Below are 22,744 nucleotides of genomic sequence, written 5' to 3'. Positions count from 1 at the left end.
GCAGTGTGTTAACCCGTTCTGCCTCAGACATTGTCTGAATCTAAAGCGATGCTGTATCTCAGGAATCTTTTCCTCCAAAGCCTTCAATTATGTGATTGATCTGGGCCTTGGATTAGTCTGAATCGATTTATGATGGATAGGGAGCAGCTGTTCCCCTTCGTTGAAGGGTCAGTTATGAGGGGAGACAAGTTAAAAGTGAGGGGTGGGAGCTTTAGGGGGGGATTTGAGGAAAAATCTTTTTACTCAGAGGGTGGCAACGGTCTGGAATGCACTGCCTGGGAGGGTGGTGGAGGCGGGATGCCCCTCATCCATTAAAAAGTACCTGGATGAGTACTTGGCACATCATAACATTCAATGCTATGGGCCAAGTGCTGGCAAGTGGGGTTAGGTGGGCTGGTCAGGGCCTTTCATGCATCGGTGCAGATTCGATGGACCAAAGGGCTTTCCCTGTCCTGTAGGATTCTGTGATTTAGCAGTGTGGAATTGTGATCCATGGTTACATTTTTAAAAGTATGGGTTCTGCTGTAAGAGCTTTGCGAATTTCAAAATGGAGTCACTGTTCACTGGAGACACAGGGATTTCCTGCACCGGCTGGTTTTGGGGGAGGAGCTCCTCAAATTCCACAAGCTGCCACCATGTTATAGAATGTTGGCTACAATTCGGGAGGGTTGGAGAAGTGTTTGTAATCACTTATAAGTTAAATGTAAGTGTTTATCGAATCTTAGATCTATTTGCAAATATACGGTAAAGGGTATACGATTAGAAACCAAAAGACCAAAACGCTGGAAAATCTCAGCAGGTCTGGCAGCCTCTGTAAGGAGAGAAAAGAGCTGATGTTTCGAGTCCAGATGACTCTTTGTCAAAGCTAAAAGGCATAGAAAGTGGGAGATATTGATACTGCAGGATGAGGGAATGAAAGATGAGTCATAGCCACAGAAACCAGGGGAAAGGCTGCTAATGGCAGCCCATGGAGAGTGAGTAGAAGGTGTGAAAGGCCAAACGGCAGAGAAGCTGAAATCCGAGGGTAAGCTGTGACAGATAAAGAAGTGGGGGGAGAGGGGGATGGTTGGGAGAGAGGTAAAATTGAGAAAAAGGGGGAGAAAAAGTAAGGACAGAGGGGATAAAAGAGGGGGAAAGAGATTAGAGCTGTCTCCATGCTTGCTGCTACACACAGCTCTGTCCAACACTAGACAGATCCTGGGTGCAGGTCATGTGCTCTCTTACATCACTGTGTGGGCAGTACTGTACTCAGTTTCACATAAACCTTTTATGTGCTTGACCCTAGTATTACACCCACAAATATATGACTAACAATCTTCAGTATCAGAGAGACTGGCTTGCATTTATGTAGTGCCTTTCACAAACAGTGGCACAGTGATTAGCACTGCTGCCTCACAGCACCAGGGACCCGGGTTCAATTCTGGCCTCGGGTGACTGTCTGTGTGGAGTTTGCCCACTCTTCCTGTGTCTGCGTGGGTTTTCTCCGGGTGCTCCGGTTTCTTCCCACAGTCCAAAGATGGGCAGGTTAGGTTGATTGGCCATGCTAAATTGACCCTAGTGTCAGGAGGGATTGGTAGGGTAAATATTTGGGGTTACAGGAATAGGGTAGGATTGTGGTCGGTGCAGACTCGAAGGGCTGATTGGCCTCCTCCTGCACTGTAGGGATTCTATGATTCTAACTCAAGATGTCTAAAAGTGCTTTCCAACCAACGGAGTACTTTTGAAGTGTAGTTATTGTGGTAATGTAGGAAACACAGCAGCCAAATTGCACAAATCAAGTTCCCACAAACACCATGGTGTTAATAGCTACATAAGCTGTTTGTGGTGTTGGTTGAAGGTTAAACAATGGTCAGGACACCTGGGATAAATCTCTTTGAAATAATGCTGTGGGATCTTGGCTGTACACCCAAGTGGGTAGATGGGCTCTCGTTTTAGCATTTCATTCAAAAATGCCTGTGTGATATTGGAGTGTTAGCCTTAGAATTAGTGTCCAAGTCTCTAAAATGGCACTTGAATTCTCAACCATTCTGATTCAAAGGCAATCCAAAGGTAATCCACTCAATCATAGCTGACACTTCATAGCTATGGTTTAGTTTCGTAGATTCATAGCTGATTTCATCGTGGACCCAAATGTATGGATTTCACTTTTGATGAGACTTTGTAGAAATGGAATTGTTATTTTGTGTTTACAGCACAGAAAGAGGCCCTTCAGCCCATCATGTCCACACTGGTCAATAAAATTCTGACGACACTAACCCCATTTTCCAGCGCTTAGCACTTAGCCCTGGAGGTTATGGCAGCACAAGGAACATTTAAATACTTCTTCAGTGTTACAAAAGTTTCTGACTCAACCACCCTCACGGGCAGTGGGTTTCAGACTCCCAGCACCCTCTGGGTGAAAAAGTTTCTCCTCAGCTCCTCCCTTAGGCTTCTGCCTCTGACCTTAAATCTCTGCCCCCTGGTCATTGATCCCTCTACTAATGGAGAAAGTGCCTGCCTATCCACCCACCTATGCCCCTCATAATCTTATCCACCTCCATCAGGTCTCCTCTCAATCTTCACTGCTCCAAGGAAAACAGCCCCAGCCTGTCCCATCTTTCCTCATAGCTCAGATCCTCCATCCGAGGCCGCAAGCTGGTAAATCTCCTCTGTACCCTCTCCAGTGCAATCACATCCTTCCTATAATGTGGTGACCAGAACTGCACGCAGTACTCCAGTTGTGGCCTAACCAGCGTTTTGTATAGTTCCAGCATGACCTCCCTGCTCTTGTATTCTATACCTCGGCCAATAAAGGCAAATATCCCATATGCCTCCTTAACCACATTATCAACCTGTCTTGCCACCTTCAGGGATCTATGGCAGTGTACTCCAAGGTCCCTCTGATCTTTCTGGTTGTATCACAGCTTGGTATGGCTCCTCCTCTGCCCAAGACCACAAGGAACTACAAAACGTCGTGAATGTAGCCCAATCCATCACGCAGACCAGCCCCCCGTCCATTGACTCTGTCTACACTTTCCGCTGCTTTGGCAAAGCAGCCAGCATAATTAAGGACCCCCCCCCCCCCACCCCGGACATTCTCTCTTCCACCTTCTTCCTTCGGGGAAAAAGATACAAAAGTCTGAGGTCGCGTACCAACCGACTCAAGAACAGCTTCTTCCCTGCTGCTGTCAGACCTTTGAATGGACCTACCTTGCATTAAGTTGATCTTTCTCTACACCCTAGCTATGACTGTAACGCTACATTCTGCACACTCTCGTTTACTTCTCTATGAACGGTATGTTTTGTCTATATAGCGGGCAAGAAACAATACTTTTCCTTGTATGTTAATACATGTGACAATAATAAATCAAATCAAAATCAAACCTTCAATACTTTCCAGGGTCCTGCCATTCATAGTGTACTTATCACTATCCTACGTCTGCATACTTGTGCTTATAGTTGTACTCAGTGGATAGTGATGCCCCACCCCCTCCCCATGACCAATTCCTAGGGATAATTGTATTGTAATGCCAACTGACACCAGCTTACTGGACATGTACTGACATTTTAACCTGAGACTTCCTGTACTGTATAGCATGGTTCTACACTGGGCAGCGACCCAGCAAACCAAACAATCAGGTAAGATTATCATTAAAAGTTTGATATATTTTTATCTTGGCCAAATGATTGAATTATGTATCCAACAAGAGGAATATCCGGTGTCCTGAAACATGTACAAGAGCATGTCTGTAGTGTATTGTCCAAAGACCACCTACTGCATGTAACCCTAGCATTTAATTTGTGCTTTCTCATGAAAGCCAGATGCTGCTTTTAAAGGCCGTATACAAGGATTAAAACTTAATGAATTGTAAGGTTGTGATGAGCCACAAATCTGGAAAATAATTTTTTAACAAAGCACCTGGCTTCATTTGGAAATAGAAAAAATCGTTGAATTAAATTACCAATGGTATAACAGGAGTAAGATAATGGCAAGTTACTTAAATAAATTCAATGCTGACAAGGTGGATGCATTTCTTTCAACACATCTTTTAGCACCCTGTTACTTTTCGCTAATGATTCTTGTAAACACCAGAGCCTCACAGATGTGTCTGGTTAACATGGAGCATTTTTAGAAGCAGTGGAATTGAATTGACCATTGTTGAAGTATTCTCTAATTTTCATAATACTTCATTATAAAATGTAGTTGCTTTTTAAAAGTATTACTCTGCTCATGGACTATCACAGTGCCTGGTGTTTTGCTCATGGATAATTAGAGAAAATCTCAGGAGAATCCTTTAGTTGTACCTGTTGACTGACAGAGGTTCAAAGAAGAACAGGAACAAAGTACAGCTCAGGAACAGGCCCTTCCGCCCTCTAAGCCCATGCCAATCATGATGCCCTAACTAAACTTTAAAAAAAAACCTTCTGCCCTTACTCAGTCCATACCCTCCCTATTCCCTCCCTATTCAAGTACCCATCTAGATGCCTCTTAAATGTTGCTCATGTGCCTGCTTCCACCACCACCTCTGGTAGCATGTTCCAGGCACCCACCACTCTGCGTGAAAAACTTCCCCACGCACACCTCCCTTAAACTTACCCCTCCTCACCTTGAATCTGGGCCCCCTGTAATTGACACTCCACCCTAGGAAAAAGCATCTGACTAACCACCCTGTCTATGCCTCTCATAATTCTGTAGACCTCTATCAGGTCTCCCCTCGACCTCCGTCTCTCCAGTGAAAACAATCTCAGTTTATTCAACCTCTCCTCATAGCCAATACCCTCGAGACCACGCAACATCCTGGTGAACCGCCTTTTCACTCTCTCCAAAGCTCCCGCATCCTTCTGTTATTGTGGTGTGTCTCCAATATAAGGAGATCACAAAGGAGGAGGGAGGGATGAAAAAGCACTCTTTATACAAGACATTTAAAATATGGTGGTGTGAATATTTTGAGATAGGTGCAAAAATGTGGTCCATCTAAATTATTTACAATACACCAGAATCTTGATCTGAATGTAGATTCCATGACAGTTAAAATTAGAAAACATCATCTGGATTTCCAGTCTTTGAATTTTCTATCTAAATCTTCACTTTGAAGAATGAAGATAACCAATTTTCTCCAACATCCTCCTGCCCATCAAGAAGGGAATTTTACTAATTTTTGGAGGGGGAGTCTGGTATGATTGCAGGAAATGCCCTTCTTGATGTCATTGAGATAAAGGTCCTGTTTACAGCAGGCCTCGAACTTACAAGATCCACATGCAGAATAAATGTCATTGCGATCACATCATTCCAACTCATTGATGGCCCTTATTGCCCATAAAATCAAGGCACAGAGTAGTAAAGCAAGTTGAAACACTGGCTTCATCGCTGGGACGATAATTCAATTCAACTAAATTGCTGGGGTGAAAGTCTCCTTTTTTTGCAAGATGCGTTATGATATGACTTTAGCTGAACTTTGATAGGTACAAGTGCACAACACAAAAGTGCTCATAGAATCCCTACAGAAGGAGACCATTCGGCCCACCGAGACTGCACCGACCACAATCCTACCCAGCCCCTATCCCCATTACCCCACGTATTTACCCTGCTAGTCCCCTGACACCAAGTGGCAATTTAACATGGCCAATGAACCTAACCTGCATACCTTTAGCCTGTGGGAGGAAACCGGAGCACCTGGAGGAAACCCACGCAAACTCCACACACACTGACCCAAGCTGAGAATCGAACCCAGCTCCCTAGTGTTGTGAGGTAGCAGTGCTAACCATTGTGCCACCATGCCGCCCCAATTCTGCGCAATTTGGAGCATATTGACAGTGTCATTCAAAGAAGTCGCAGATGACTAGAAGTATCAGTGACGCAGGATGCTATCGTTTTCTGAATTTAAGTTTCAGTCGTGTGATGGAATTACGGGATGCTTTACCCTGCATTTGATTTCTGACCAGCCTGAACCTGAGTGCAGGTGAGGCACACATGGTGCACAAAGTCCTCTTTGAGCACAAACAAAAACTCAAGATCTTTATTAAATATATTGAACAGTACAGAGCAGCGATTGGTCAAACTGGATCATCATTGGGTACCACGGTGTGGAGGTGACTTCCAACAGTCGCAACTCAAAGGTGCAGCTTAATGTCAGAAGAATCAGTCTCAATTTGCATCTAAACCTAAGTAACTCTGGAATCAAAGTTTGCTGAGTCTCCACAGTGTATACAGGTTTTTACTTCTCAAGAAGCTGTGTCCATTCTTCATCAGTTTTCTAAATTTCACAATTAACTAAAACCAAATGTGTTTTGGTAACTTATTATATCTGAATTTCAAATAATTTGATCTGTATAGTTTTTTTTAAGTGAAGGTTTTTAATTCTTCCTATCAGCTCACAAAGCAAATATACAAATTTGACTTTAGTTTCAACAAAGTTGCAAGTAACCAATGCAAACGCAGTTGCGATGTGTCTTCTGAATCTGATACTCTTGACGGCTGCATGTTGGCTTTTATTTTCGGTGCAGGTTCCAATTCATAAATTGGGATAACAGGGAGTGGGTCTGTTTTTGTAGTACAAGGTTACTGAAATTTCCTTTGATTTATATTTCTTTGAAATCTCACGCAGTTTGTGAGGAGGCTGCCTGTTGGAGTCGATTATGTCAACTTCATTTGCTTGCTTTTTCGGAAAGGAGGAGGAGCCATGGAGGGAGGGAGGGGAAAGAGAGAAGTGGGTCTGAGTGGCGTTCGGGTCAGTTGCTTCATGGCTAGCGGTCCATTCTCAAGGCTGACACCTTTTCCATCAAAGACCTGGTGCCTGGCTATGCTTTATACTTGTTGTCCATCTAAATCATAGCTGTGACAGTGTAGGAAATGGTAAGAGTGGTAGCTTGGAGACATCTGTTGGGAAGTGGAATTGAAATTGGATTTTGGTTGGAAGGAATGTTCCATATTCGGACCTGCAAAAAAAAAGATTCTTTGTCTCCAGGTATCATTCTTTCCCTGGAAAATGTGGTGTTTATAATGGCTGGCTGTTTGTAGTGCCCAGCCATTTAAAATTGGAAGTAGATTCCAAACAACATAGTGAAGAGTATGTGGCATGCAGGAATGCAAGAAATTGAATGCTTTTGAAAACCAGAAGGTCAAGAGGTTTGTACCGAGGGATCTTATATTACAGGGAGTAAGAACAAATATATCTCATCTTGTGAATAGTTCCAGAAAAAAAAATTGGTTGTCTGCATGTTTCTTAATACCCAGCTGCACATTAAGAGCAGAAAGGATTGCTTTATTTTCGTGCTGCAGTCAGAAGTGGGAGCGTGGTGGTCAGACATTCTTAGGTGGTGGTTATGGCTTGTGGCTGTCTCGCTCCTTTTACCTTGAGAATGTGGAAAATCCCACTCAGTGGAATGCATTTCCTGTGCACACTGAGCAGACTGGGTCACTGGTGCTGTGGTGCTCACTAAGTAGTTTTCCACACAGTGAAAGGAGCATTCCTTCCCCAGCTCCAATTAAAGATCAGGCTTGTTATTTTTTGACCAACTTGGTGTCAAATAAGTCCCCCCCCCCTCCTTGAAACTTAGTTTTTTTTTAACTTTGTGAAATTCGTACAGATAACTTGAAAGTAAAGCAACTTATTGTACAGGGAATCTTGCGTTATTGGGGGGAAAAAAAGAACAAATGCATGATTTGTGTTATTGGGGATGAGGTGTAAGATGGACAAGCTAACCAATCCTGTCATTTTCCCTCCAGGTAGGTTCGGTAAAAATGACCCTTCCTGTGACTACAGTGGATGCAGTTCGCAGTAGTAGAGTACATTTGAAATAGTGCGCCATAAAAAGTCTTCCCCAGTGGCTCAAACAGCTTTTCAAGTGAATAAGCTTGGTCATGCAAACCAAGACATCTTTGGGTTTGACTTACAATCTGTGCCGGGTAATGGGCTCTGCAGCGGGATGGTGTCGGGGATGTTAGTTTGATCTCACTGCCCCTGGGTTAAGGAGGGAAAGACTGGCCGATATTTTTCCTCCTCCTCCTCCCCCCTCGTGGTTAGTCAACAGTCCCTTCTGGGTAGGTGCTCATCAAACCAACGCAGGAACAGGTTTGGCCACATTGTGTCTCCTCATGAATGGAGAGTCTGTTGGGGGTCCCCGGATGAATTACAAGATGCCCTGCACCAGTCGAACCATCCTTTTGCAATCAACATCCTCCTTTAGAAAGGGAGAGTAAAATCAGTGAGAGGGAAAAGATAATGAGCAGGAAATAGTCAGATATATTGGCAATTTGTGTTGTTGTTGTCCCATTTTAGTGAAACACATATAATTCTTAAAACATAAGCTGATCTTCATTGACAGGGAAATGAGAAACAATGATAAGATCAAAACAGTCCCTTCTTTGTATGAGAGATTAAATAACCGTATGGTGCATGAGTAACTTGCACCGTATACAATACGTCTTGATGGACACTATTAAAGTAACAGCTGCTTCACGTCAAGGAGGAGAGAGGGCAGTGGTAACACTGGGGATTGTGCACAGTACCTTGGATCTACAGCATTCTAACCTATTGGAATATTTAAAGCTTGCACTATTTATAAAACTTTTAAAAATGTAGAAGCAATGTTTTATATTAGAGGCAAATCAACACACTGTAGCAGTCCGCACTTTTGATTGGACTTGCCTTGCGTTAAGTTGATTTTTCTCTAAACCCTAGCTATGATTGTAACACTACATTCTGCACTCTCTCGTTTCCTTCTCTATGGACGGTATGTTTTGTCTGTATAGCGCGCAAGAAACAATACTTTTCACTATGTTAATACATGTGACAATGATAAATCAAATCAAAAATGTCCATTTTTAAGTCGTTTGGAGAGGGTATAGATCCAGGAACTTGAGGGGCTGAGTTGTCACTAGTGATGTGTGGAGAATTTGTCCAGTAGAATCAGAGGGCTGAGGAGGAGCATTGATATAAGCCTGCCAAGATTTAGCCTTGGTAACAGCTGTAAGGCAAAAAGGAATGGATTGAAAGCTGGAGCTTGAAGATCTGGTCCTACCCGATGCAGTGAATGATAGTTTAGGAATTCTGAAGGACAAGGGGAGCAGAGGCAGTAGCCATGAGAAGCAAGTTTGTCCCTCCAAGTCACACCCTTTCTGACTGGGAAATACATCGCCATGCCTTCACTGTCGCTGGGTCAAAGTCCTGGAACTCCCTCCCTGACAGCACGGTGGGTGTACCTACCCCTCAGGGACTGCAGCATTTCAAGAAGGCAGCTCACCACCAACTTTTCAAGGGCAGCTAGGGATGGTCAATAAATGCTGGTTTAGCCAGCATGCCCACATCCCATAAAATAATTTTTAAAAAGGGCATTTGGCAGCTTCTAAAGCAGGATTGAAGCTAGCCCAGGACAGTGAAAAGTCATAGAGGTAGAGGTTTACAGCATGGAAACAGGCCCTTCGGCCCAACTTGTCCATGCCGCCCTTTTTAAACCCCGAAGCTAATCCCAATTGCCCACATTTGGCCCATGTCCCTCTATACCCATTTTATCCATGTAACTATCTAAATGCTTTTTAAATGACAAAATTGTACCCGCCTCTACTACTACCTCTGGCAGCTTGTTCCAGACACTCACCACCCTCTGTGTGAAAAATCTGCCCCTCTGGACACTTTTGTATCTCCCCCCTCTCACCTTAAACCTATGCCCTCTAGTTTTAGACTCCCCTACTTTTGGGAAAAGATATTGACTATCTAGCTGATCTCTGCCCCTCATTATTTTATAGACCTCTATAAGATCACCCCTCAGCCTCCTACGCTCCAGAGAAAAAAGTCCCAGTCTATCCAGCCTCTCCTTATAACTCAAACTATCAAGTCCCGGTAGCATCCTAGTAAATCTTTTCTGCACTCTTTCTAGTTTAATAATATCCTTTCTATAAAAGGGTGACCAGAATTGCACACAGTATTCCAAGTGTGGCCTTACTTGTCTATACTTGTCTATATGACTCTATAGAGTCATAGAAGTCTCATGGTTATTTGCTCCAACATTAGACTAAGAGCTTATGTGAAACCAGTAACATTAAAACTTCTGATGACAATTTGGAATGATTCAGGCTCCAGCCATGTAATTGTGGAAGGATTTACTCCTAGATCCAGTCCTGGGCACAGTTCTGATAATCCACCAGTGCCCCAGGTTTGAACCCAAGGTTAATCATCTTCTGTGTACTTGCTACAGAGTCACTGCCATGGATGCTATTCCTGCCAGTCTGAACACAGAAATCAGGGGAGGTGATGGCCGAGTGGTATTATCGTTAAACTTTTAATCCAGAAACTCACCTAATGTTCTGGGGACCTGGGTTCGAATCCTGCCACAAGAGATGGTGGAATTTAAATTCAATAAAAAATATCTGGAATTAAGAACCTACTGATGACCATGAAACCATTGTCGATTGTCAGAAAAACCCATCTAGTTCACTAATGTCCTTTAGGGATGGAAATCTGCCATCCTTACCTTGTCTGGCCTGCATGTGACTCCAGAACCACAGCAATGTGGTTGACTCTCAACTGACCTCCAATGGCAATTAGGGATGGGCAATAAATGCTGGCCAGCCAGCGACGCCCATGTCCCACGAATGAATAAAAAACAAATCGCCACAAATTTTTCCAGGTTTGGAGTCAGCAGGATTGGTCTCACCGAGCACCGCTCAACAGTTTTCACCACACTCCGACCTTCCCACACCATTGCAACAATAGGGTCAGAACTCATTTACTTGATCAGCTTGGGATAGAAAGGCTTATCTGAAAGTTGACAGTAATGCTTTTCAAGCAGATCCATGGGAGCCTGAAGGAAGTTTGTGGCGACCAGCTTAAATCCTTTCTGTTCAAAATGTTTGATGTTTGGCTTCACAGCAATGGAGGTTCGTTCCTCGTTCCCAGACATGTTTCGCTTCAGACAGGGCCTTGCTGAGTCAGAAGGTCATGGATCAGCATGTTATCTTATCTGTCACATCAATGCATTACTGAGACAATGCAGCACAGTAGATGGTGCAACGTTTTAGATGAAGCATTAAGCTTGGACCTGTTTTTGCTTGCTCAGGTAAGTAGGTGTGGGAGAGCAGCTTGAGGAACATAACCATGATCGTTTCAATGGAAATGGGAAATCTACTCCAGTGGAGTTGCTCGTTATTGGTTGCACTTTCTTCTGATAGCCTAGAATGAGTATTCTGATTGTCTGGCTGACCAGGATGATGGCTCCTCTCTCTGTGTCATGGTGTGGGTTTCCATGATACTGAAATATGGTGTTTTCACTCGTGTCACACTCTATTTAAATAGGCTGACCAATAAGCAGAAACTGAGGAAGTAAAGCACGTGTAACAACCAAGTAAACACACTTGCGCTCTGCTTTCTGTCTTTTCACAGTAACTTCACTGCAGTGTTAATGTAAGCCTACTTGTGACACTAATAAACAAACCACGAAACGGACAAATGTACAAAAAGATCCCCGATTGTTCCTGCATTGAAACAAAGCATGGGAATGTGAGTACGGAGATAACAAGCCCAACAACTCATTTTATAATGTAAAAGTCAGGAACGCAGCTAGTCACATCTAAGTTCCCAGTCAACCACAGGTGGTTAGTAGCTCATTTGACCACCATTTTCCTCGGGTGTAATAGGTGGTGGGTGTAAGGAGTAATTTGTTGACAGTCAAAGGCTGCCATTCTGTTCAAAACAAAAGCTACACACATCAAATACAGCATGTGATTAATGTGGTTAACTTTTAAATTCTTCAAAATACAAGAGCATAATCTATAAGCAGATAACAATGCAACCTATTTTCAATCGTAACTATGCATCCTGTATTCTGTTCCGTTGGTTGCTTTGATGTGGGTTCTGAATAAGTATTTTTTCGCACTATCATTCTTACTCAGCATTTTTTCTGCACCTGTGGAGGCTGCAAACTCGCTTCGGGGGATGAGCAGTTTTATTTTCTGTGCCTCTGCAGTCTGCGTGTCTCGATTCTTGTTGCCGTGGATTGGGTCTGTGAGAATTTGTTTTCGTTTGCAAACCTCTTATCTCATTTACTTGTGCGGATCATTCCACGCTGCTTTTTTTTTCCAGATTTCAGACCTGCCTGCAGGATTTTGGATCACTTTTCCCGTGTCTTGTCACTCGTCAGATATCCTCACTTTTTTTCTAATCCAAATGCAACACTTTCACTGGTGCAAACCCCACTGCTGCCTGGGATCAAAATCGACACTTGTCCACGGGGATCAGACAAAATCCTGCTGGTACAAGTTGGCACTTACATGGCCGTGGTACAGTGATTGTAATTCAGCTTGCTATCTAATATAGAGGGAATGATAAAGACTGCTGGACATAAAATCTCTTGGCACTTAAGAATGCGAGGAATCCTTTGGCTGTGAAATTGAGTGCATTCTTTTTGGATTCCAACCAAGGCTGCCCTATGATGGTGGTCCAAATATGAACTGGAAATGGTTGTGGGGGGAATTAGAGACTCATGGTTGAATACAGCATCTATCTATTTATAATACATTGTATTTCTTACCGCTGCATCCACTTTCTGTCGACAAAACTTTATTTCCTCTAGACACAGAAGAGTGACAACCCCTCCCCAATTCCCTAACCCATCCCCAGCTCCAAACTTGGTAGAGTTCTCATGCCTGGGTTTTGCATCTCCAAGTTCCCCAACTTGCACTGCAGAGGGAGTTCAATGTTCCAACCAACTCTTGCCAACTCCTATGAGGGCGGCACGGTGGCACAGTGGTTAGCACTGCTGCCTCACAGCACCAGGGACCCGGGTTCAATTCCCAACTTGGGTCACCATCTGTGTGGAGTTTGCACGTCCTCCCCGTGTCTGCGTTGGTTTCCTCCGGGTGCTCCGGTTTCCTCCCACACTCCAAAGATGTGCGGGTTAGGTGGATTGGCCATGCTTTAATTGTCCATTAGTGTCAGGGGGATTAGCAGGGTCAATATACGGGATTACAAGGATAGGGCCCGGGTGGGATTGTTGTTGGTGCAGGCTGAATGGCCTCCTTCTGCACTATAGGGATTCTATGGTTGATTTTAAAACCTACAATGGATTAAGTCAGTGCGCCAACTGTCCAATTAAACCACAGCCTCTTAACTCTGCTTGACCTGAAGATTCCACTTGGTTTTGACTCCCTGTGTGCAACACTCTGGAAGGTGGACTGGACATAAAAATAAATTGTCCCCATGTGTCTTTTGAGAAATTTGACTGTCCCTTGTGGGCCAGTGTCCCATTATTGGACTGCGATGGTCTGTTCTGATAGCTCAGTAGTAACCAGTGAGTTCTTCGTTTAGTCTTGCTAGTTTGGCTTTTGTGATTCAGACTATTCTCATAGTTGGTCCTTGCTTCCACTGTGGTTTCACTGACCCAGATATATAGAGAAATTCAGGGTGGGGTCAAGAAATGAACAGGAAACCATCTCTAATTTGGTTTCAGATTTTATCCCATACATCATGTGGTTCTCTTCCTCCACTTAAGATGAAGCTAGAATAACACAATAATAGACTTTGGCTTTAGCTACTGAATACATTTTTTTGCGTAGTTAAAGGCTAGGAGAACAGTAGCATTTAAACTTTGCTGGTTGGTCATCTAGCAAAATTAGTAGGTAGTTTGCCAAAATATGATGTAGTTAGTATCCTTACATAACATGTAAGGAGGGTCGGTTAATATGGGCGTCAGTTTAGCTCAGTTGGCTGGATGGTTGGTTCGTGATGCAGTTTGTAGTTTATTTATTAGTGTCACAAGTAGGCTTACATTAACACTGCAATGAAGTTACTGTGAAAATCCCCCAGTCGCCACACGCAGGCGCCTGTTCGGGTACACCGAGGGAGAATTTAGCACGGCCAATGCATCTAACCAGCAGAGCGACACCAACAGCGCAGGTTCAATTCCTGTACTGGCTGGGGGTATTCATGCTTTCTCAACCTTGCCCCTCACCTGAGGTGTGGTGATCCTCAGGTTAAATCACCGGCAGTCAGCTCTCCCCCTCAAAAGGGAGAGCAGCCTACGGTCCTCTGTGACTATGGTGACTTTACCGTTACTTTACATAATGTACAGAAGTTACCTGGTCTGCCTATTTCACTTCAAAGGCTGTGGCCGTCCTCCAATTTGATCCATGCCAGCCCGCAAAATACTTCTAGAAAATGGCAGAAAAGCAGATGATTTTTAATCACTGTTAACCGCAAAAAGAAGCTGCTAAACAGACCTAATTTGAACCACTCCAAAAAGGTGCTTCAGTTCGGTCACCGTAACCACATGGTAATTCTTGTATCAAGTGAAAGGAAGATGAGTATTCGCACCTGCCAGCTGTTTAGATTTGCAAAACATACCATTTATTTAACATCGCTTAATTAAAATAAAATTTCATAACTTAGCCCATCCAGTAGCCGAGGTGACCATGGCTACGTCTACCAGATCTTACTGCTACTTTGGATAATGAGGTTGTCCTAACTCCCACGGTGTCCCTTTTTGAGTGGTGTGATAGGCGGGCTTTAGGAAAACCTTAGGAATAATATTAAAGGTCCAGAGTTGTGCGGATTCAGTTGATTGGCCATGCTAAATTGACCCTAGTGTTAGGGAATTAGCAGGGTAAGTATGTGGGGTTACGGGAATAGGGCCTGGGTGGGATTGTGGTCGGTGCAGACTCGATGGGCCGAAAGGCCTCCTTCTGCACTGTAGGGATTCTATGATTCTATTCTATTGATGCAGTTCGATAATGGAGACCAGTTGAGCTAAGTGGCCTGTTTTTGCCCTGTACATTCTTTGTAACTCGATAGATGAATCTGCAAAGTTGAAATGACTTTGCCATTCATTGAATTAACGTCTATTTATCATCTAGCCATGTGGCGTTGCAGTTAATGCAGTTTCTTTTATCTGGCTGGAATTCAGCAGGCAGTCTTCAACGAACTCCTGACAATAGTTAAAATGAGTACACAAATCTTTTTGACGAACTGCTTTGTTAGAAGTGTGCCATTTTGAAAATTTATTTTTGAAATACTTGGGATCATATGAGGGTTTTTTTTTTAATGAAAGTTTTTATTGAAGATTTTCCATCTTACAATTTACCACAAGATGTAACAAATCCCCAAAATCTAGTACAGTACGGGGTGATCATTATTCCACATAAACATAACAAAAAAGACCAGCAGATATTCATCAGATTATCAGTCATTGTAATCATTGTAGTCAGTGTCACCTTTTGTACAGGTAATGAAAGGATACATGAAAGAGTGAGACACCCCTGGATAAATGGATAAAGCCCTGAGCACATGGGACAGGATGATAAAGACAGAGCTGCACAATATATGGGATCCCTTATGGGGTAAAATACAATTAAATCGGCACCTAACTCGACATCCCAAAACCTCCAAGCATTGAAAGGATACCACAGAAAAAGGGAAAAATAAGGATGCTGCCATCGGCACATTGTGTAGTATTCCGACAGTGCAGAAGGAGGCCATTCGGCCCATCAAGTCTGCACCAACTCTCCAACAGAGCACCTTAGGCCCACCCTATCCCGGTAACCCCGCAGAGTCACCCCACTAATCCCCCTAACCTACACATCTTGGACACTAAGGGGCAATTTAGCATGGCCAATCCACCTAACCCGCACATCTTTGGAGTGTGGGAGGAAACCGGAGCACCTGGAGGAAACCCACGCAGACACGGGGAGAATGTGCAAGCTCCACACAGTCACCCAAGGCCAGAATTTGAACCCGGGTCCCTGGTGCTCTGAGGCAGCAGTGCGAACCACTGTGCTGATGTGGCATAGCAGTGTACACTCTCAAATACAGGAGCCAGTAAGCTGAGGATTCTTACACCTCGACAAGACTCACAACACAACAGACGTCACTCCTCTCGAGGCACTGTTCAGCCCCACCATCACCGGAAAAAGCTTAAACCATTTCACCAAGGAAACCCTACTGATAAGGAGAAGAAAAATCATTAAGACCTCCATCAGCAGGATATCTCTGGGAGAGCTACAATTCTCCTTTCAACAAGATAAGTGAAACCCTCTGGAATTAAATATAACAAATCAAAGCCTCGGTCAGTACCTTACCTACCCAGATAAAGAAAGGAAACTCCAGAGAGTGAGAACACGAGGATTGGCCAATGGATGCCAGATGTGGCCTAGCAGTGTACACTTTTACAAAAGAGATACCAGGAACAAAGCAGCATAACCTCATAAACAGAATACTGTCCACCTCACTGGGGAGCCCAAGACTCAAGAAGGAGGACAGTCTGGAAGTCCCTATGTGAGACCACTTGGTGGAGGGTGACTTACTCCTCCATCCAGCCTAATCTCCAACCGAAGAAAGACTCTTAACAACGCTGAACTGAGGCACTCAGACACACACTTGGGCCCCGCAACCAACAGGGTACTACATCCCCAGGTAACCAAGTCTCAAGAAAGAGAGTAGTCCAGAAGCCCTCAAAAGGAGACATCTTGGGTGGGTGGGAGGGAGTTCGCCCTGTCCTGCCCAACATAACCTGCATTTGGCCCGGATAAACACAATTATTACTGCCTTAGCCTTCTCAATCAAACTAAATGAGGATCAAGAATACTAGAATAAGGGCTGACAAGCCAAGGGTAATCACATCACTCTTATACTTGGAACAAAGCAAATTAAATTTATAAGTTTATTTATTAGTGTCACAAATAGGCTTACATTAACACTGCAATGAAGTTACTGTGAAAATCCCCTAGTCGCCACACCCCGGAACCTGTTCGGGTACACTGAGGGAGAATTTGGCATGGCCAATGCACCTAACCAGCACGTCTTTTGGTCATGCCATCAATGGGATTCCACCCATTTCCCATCAAAGAAACCCTAACAACAGGATGATTTGCCTATCATGCATTTCATGAGCCATAGAAAGCATTCTTTCTGGTTGTATCACAGCTTGGTATGGCTCCTGCTCTGCCCAAGAAACTACAAAAGGTCGTGAATGAAGCTCAGTGCACCACGCAAACCAGCCTCCCATCCATTGACCCTGTCATCCCGCTGCCTTGGCAAAGCAGCCAGTGTAATTAAGGACCCCGCGCACCTTGGACATTCTCTCTTCCACCTTCTTCCGTCGGGAAAAAGATACAAAAGTCTGAGGTCACGTATCTACTGACTCAAGAACAGCTTCTTCCCTGCTGCCACCAGACTTTTGAATGGACCTACCTCACACTAGGTTGATCTTTCTCTACACCCTAGCTATGACTATAACACTACATTCTGCACTCTCTCCTTTCCTTCTCTATGTGCGGTATGCTTTGTATAGCGCGCGAGAAACAATGCTAACAGTGCTAATACATGTGACAATAATAAATCAAATCGAAATATAGAAAACCAATCGCAGAGAGGCGAGATAGCCAAGGATTAGCTGACCACGCCTGGACTTGCACCAGTACATGCTTTCACAACACCAGAGGTGCCAACAATTGAAAACAAAGAACCCAGTCTTTTCCAGGATACGTGATCTGTCTGTACCTTCATAGGAAACAAGCAAGGATTCCTTACTCTCAAAATAACATAAGTACAAAAGAAAAGCGTGACACCAATAGTTCTAATAGGAGTTTTTCCCACCCACAATGAATACTTATAAGGCTATACCAACCATCTCTATACAAAACCATTTACCTGCCTTCCTGCTGTGGCGCTGCTCATCTTATCTATAATTGAAGTGAAGGGTACCAATAAGTGTCCTCCCTCAGTCTATATGCAAGGATTACGGGACATTAAATAAAATCAGGTAAATACCACACAACCCTCATGTCTCACAATTAAGTCAGCTTGCTCCCCAATGGAAAGGAGACCTACAAACAATCCCCAAACGAGGAAATATCTCCATATTGCAAACACTGAAACCCAGGAACTAGAATTTGGCACAGGGCCAGAAGCAGGATGGGCAGAGCCCCTTACCCACCACACTCCTCCCCATGTACCACACATCAAAACCAAGATAGCATACAAATGGTAATGCACATTAATCTAAGGCCTCCCACGTTCAACTGTCAGAGCACTCTGGTGGACAATGCCAGCAAAGAGAAAAAATGGACAATCCTGATTTTCGCATGATAACAGGCGACAAATGTCTGTGCTGATTTATCATATGCCCTTGTCAGGATAAAAGACAAAATACCAAATCAGGTGTGGAATCACAAGGGAACAAAGCTCAAAATTAATGATGAGCTGCAGGATAATACGGAGCTTGAAAAGGCCAAAGCCATGACAGGATCATTGAGCAACATCCAGGATCCATCCAGAGTTTCACCAATGCCATGTCATTGTCCTGAAGCCCCAGTAAAGAGAAACCTAGGCCCCAGCTGGTGGTGAAAACCCGTTGCACCCTGAACACCGAGGACAAGACAACGTAAGACCAGTGGTCGGTGTCTTCGACTGACCCCAAGCCTTGAAGACCAGATACACTGTGACTCGAAACGCCCAGCCTTCAAATCGAGATAGTGAAAATGTGGCAGCCAGTTCTCAAATTTGGCTGGGAATTCAACACTGGCCTCTCCCAGGAGACCAGGCACACGGATACTCCTTTTCCATCCCCATCTCCCCGAGATGCAACCAGGATATTCGACACACCATGCAGCAGGATTTCCAAGGACTGAAGGTGAGTTCTCCCACTGAGGAAACCTCCCTCTCAACTGACAAGATTCTCTTCTCTGCTTCATCCATTCTCTTTAGGATATCTTACAGTTCATCAGTGTGAGCACCAGAAATCTGTGCCGGGGAACCAAGACCACCGTCCACAACACCACTCACAGTGGCAGCCATCATCTCAATGCCTACGGCATCGCCGAAGTGTAGGGCTGCTCACCAGTGAAACCACCACTGCGAACTGGGCCTCACCCTGGCCATATCTGACCGTCTCAATCAAATAAGGATTTTCTTGACTTGACTCAGCTCCCCGCCTTCAAAGTTTAGCCAGGATCTTCCAGGAACATGCCACAGATTATACACATCCGGATCAAATAATTATGGGTTGTGCATCAGGGTAAAGGGATGGCACGGTGGCACTGCTGCCTCAGTGGTTGGCACTGCTGCCTCACAGCACCAGGGACCTGGGTTCAATTCCAGACTTGGGTCACTGCCTGTGCGGAGTCTGCACATTCTCCCCGTGTCTGTGTGGGGTTTCTCCGGGTGCTCCGGTTTCCTCCCACGGTCCGAAAGACGTGCTGGTTAGGTGCATCGATCATGCTAAATTCTCCCTCAGTGTAATCGAACAAGTGCTGAAGTGTGGTGACTAGGGGGTTTTCACAGTAACTTCATTGCAGTGTTAATGTAAGCCTACTTGTGGCACTGATAAATAAACTAAACTAAAAGTAAAAAGGAATAAAAGATGAGTAGCGCCAGAGCTCCGAAAACGCAGTCACTCCCGCGCTCACATTACGCGACCCCCCCCATTGGAAAAGTTTTTAAAAAAATTATTAAACAAAGCAGCAGATACGACAGTATAATTTTTTTTGCATAAAAACTTGCCTTTATCCATAAAACTCTAAACTTTGAATGGATGCCTGTTTATGTGTAATCACTGTCAACAGAGTGAGACCTGGTTTCCAGTTTACGTTTGGTTTCTTATCAACCAGTCAGCCTAATCCTGCATTTTGTGAATATGAATTCCGATCACAAGCTTGCCATTTTCTCTGGAATCCGTCAGCGAGCAGCACATGTCTAATGCTGCGCTGATTTTAGCATTCGAGACACAACAGCACTACTTGTTGTTTGAGTGACAGCCATCTGGGTTTGAGGTCTTGTGAATTTGCTGAATTCCACCGCCAGCTGGCCTTAGCTGTTGACATTCCTGGTCACTGTTCAAAATGTGCACTTTGGGCACACTTGCGATCCTATAATAATTGGCTTTCTGTTCCATAGGAAAGGAGTTAATTTTGTCAACATATTTCCATGGGCAAGTCCAATCAGCCACAAAGAGCAGCAGTGAAATGTAATGATGTGCCCTTAAAATACTTGGTAATATATAATAACTGGATCCCCTCATACAGTTTGTGTGTTTTTTTTTTGTTGGGTTGGGGGGCGGTGGTGGTACCTTTTTTTAGTAGTTCTAAAACTCTTCCCCACTGACTATGGTGGCGGACGTGTTATTTTTGCAGTAAAGGGTAGCTTTGTGAGATATTTCTAATTCGTTTGGGTTCCATGAATAAGCAACAGTAAAAGGAAGGGAGTTCTCCCCTTCCCCCCCCCCCAAAACCAGTGGAACTCTCAATTCTGAAGTGGCAGTTGAGCGTGTTTAGACTGGAAAGGAACAGCATCCGTTTTTCACCGATCACCGTTTCAGCTTTGGTCATTTTAGAAAGGACTCTGCTCAGTGACCTTTTCGGATTCAGATGCTATCGGAAGCCGGGACTGTCAGTAATTAGACCACTGCAGCCAAATATAAATAAAAATTATTACAGCTAATTAATAACAGAAATCTGAAACCGAGCCAAGGGATTTCTTTTTATTTGCTGCAGATTCAACCAAGCAAGAGGATATTGGAAATTGAGGCAATTACTTTAACCCCTCAGACGCTGAATTTCATGACCAAAACTATATTTTGAAACTGTCCTGGGTTTGTACCAAACCGAACGGAAAAATTTCACTTTTCAATTCCGAAACCTACCCACATATTTATTGGGCTTGTGTCGAGTGTTTGCCCAAGTCAGAGGCTGCCTGACAGCCAAGTTTACCTCAGGAACTCCGCTCGAATGGTGTCCTTGGAGACCGGGGCTGGGATTTTACCGGCGCGCCCGCCCTGGAATCGGGGCGGCGCAAGGCTCGCCAAACAGCATTCTCCCTTGGCCTCAGGCGGGATCTTACAAGCCTCGGGCAGGCGAGGCAGTAAAATTCTGGTACCGGTGCGGAATTTTCTAGCCTCTTCCGCCGTAAGGATCTTTCGGTCCCAAAGAAGCTGACCCCTTGTGGCGGATTTTCCCGACCCATAGATTGCGGCGCGACTGCAAGGTACCACCGACGGTAAATGCAACCGCATCAATCACAGTAAAACCGACAGATAAAAGCAAATTACTGCGGATGCTGGAATCTGAAACCAAAAGAGAACAAAGAACAGTACAGCACAGGAAACAGGCCCTTCGGCCCTCCAAGCCTGTGCCGCTCCTTGGTCCAACTAGACCAATCGTTTGTATCCCTCCATTCCCAGGCTGCTCATGTGACTATCCAGGTAAGTCTTAAACGATGTCAGCGTGCCTGCCTCCACCACCCTACTTGGCAGCGCATTCCAGGCCCCCACCACCCTCTGTGTAAAAAACATCCCTCTGATATCTGAGTTATACTTCGCCCCTCTCACCTTGAGCCCGTGACCCCTCGTGATCGTCACCTCCGACCTGGGAAAAAGCTTCCCACTGTTCACCCTATCTATACCCTTCATAATCTTGTACACCTCTATTAGATCTCCCCTCATTCTCCGTCTTTCCAGGGAGAACAACCCCAGTTTACCCAATCTCTCCTCATAGCTAAGACCCTCCATACCAGGCAACACCCTGGTAAACCTTCTCTGCACTCTCTCTAACGCCTCCACGTCCTTCTGGTAGTGCGGCGACCAGAACTGGACGCAGTACTCCAAATGTGGCCTAACCAGCGTTCTATACAGCTGCAACATCAGACTCCAGCTTTTATACTCTATACCCCGTCCTATAAAGGCAAGCATACCATATGCCTTCTTCACCACCTTCTCCACCTGTGTTGCCACCTTCAAGGATTTGTGGACTTGCACACCTAGGTCCCTCTGTGTTTCTATAAGATGCTGGAAAATCCCAGCAGGTCTGGCAGCATCTGTAAGGAGAGAAAAGAGCTGACGTTTCGAGTCCAGATGACCCTGTGTCAAAGCTTTGATTCGAAACATCAGCTCCTTTCTCTCCTTACAGAAGCTGCCAGACCTGCTGAGATTTTCCAGCATTTTCTCTTTTTTGGTTACAGGAAAACCTACCTTAGGTTTCGTGGGGATTTCTGGCCCATACCATGTGGTAGGATTTGGCTGTACAACACAGCGAGGGAAGGTTTCAAGTGAGCATGCCAGTCATTCCAATTATCGTTACATGTATGTTTTCATCTCGCAGAATTGAACAGGGTAAATATCATGTCTTAAATGCCCCGATAGACTGTGCCATCGGATAGTAGGATCTGGAATTTCAGCTGCAATTTCTCCCACTAGTTGCCTGAGTGCAAGACACGTATTTGTTTGTCACAGTCTCTCAGCATGGTAGCCGTACCTTTTGACATGGTGGCACAGTGATTAGCACTGCTGCCTCACAGCACCAGGGACCTGGATTTGATTCCACCTTTGGGTGACTGTCTGCTCTGGGTTTCCTCTGGGTGCTCCGGTTTCCTCCAAAAGACTTGCTGGTTAGGTGCATTGGCCGTGCTAAATTCTCAGTGTACCCGAACAGGCGCCGGTGTGTGGCAACTAGGGGATTTTCACAGCAACTTCATTGCAGTGTTAATGTCAGCCTACTTGTGACACTAATAAATACACCATAGAATTTCCAATATTCGTGGTGCTGTGGTGGAGTGGTAGTAAGCGGAGGCACATTACTTTGTGAAGGGAAAGTTGAAGTCCTCCCTAGATGCATGCTTTCCTTGTATTTTTTTCCTGCAAGGAATTGTCTTACTTTGCTTGGCACGTAGCCACCATCATTGGCTTGCGATTGCATGTTTCCACTTCTTATCTCTTTGTCCTTTCTGCTGCAGTTCCTAGATTGAGTAGCCTGAAGCCACAGAGCTTTGCTTTTTAAAAAAATAGTTCT

General features: G+C 44.6%; 1 protein-coding gene and 1 pseudogene across 1 annotated transcript in view; one reads left to right on the top strand and one right to left on the bottom strand.

Annotated features, from left to right (window-relative positions):
• The window catches only part of vps53 (VPS53 subunit of GARP complex), a 293,849-nt gene that overhangs the window by 57,357 nt on the left and 213,748 nt on the right, over positions 1-22,744 (top strand). The window lies entirely within an intron of this gene.
• On the bottom strand, positions 10,085-10,878 carry LOC144501895 (nucleoside diphosphate kinase-like; annotated as a pseudogene).

Source organism: Mustelus asterias, chromosome 12, assembly GCF_964213995.1.
Source record: "Mustelus asterias chromosome 12, sMusAst1.hap1.1, whole genome shotgun sequence".
Classification (NCBI taxonomy): Eukaryota; Metazoa; Chordata; class Chondrichthyes; order Carcharhiniformes; family Triakidae; genus Mustelus; species Mustelus asterias.
Note: the sequence above shows the minus strand (reverse complement) of the source record. Positions and strands in the feature narration are given on the sequence as shown.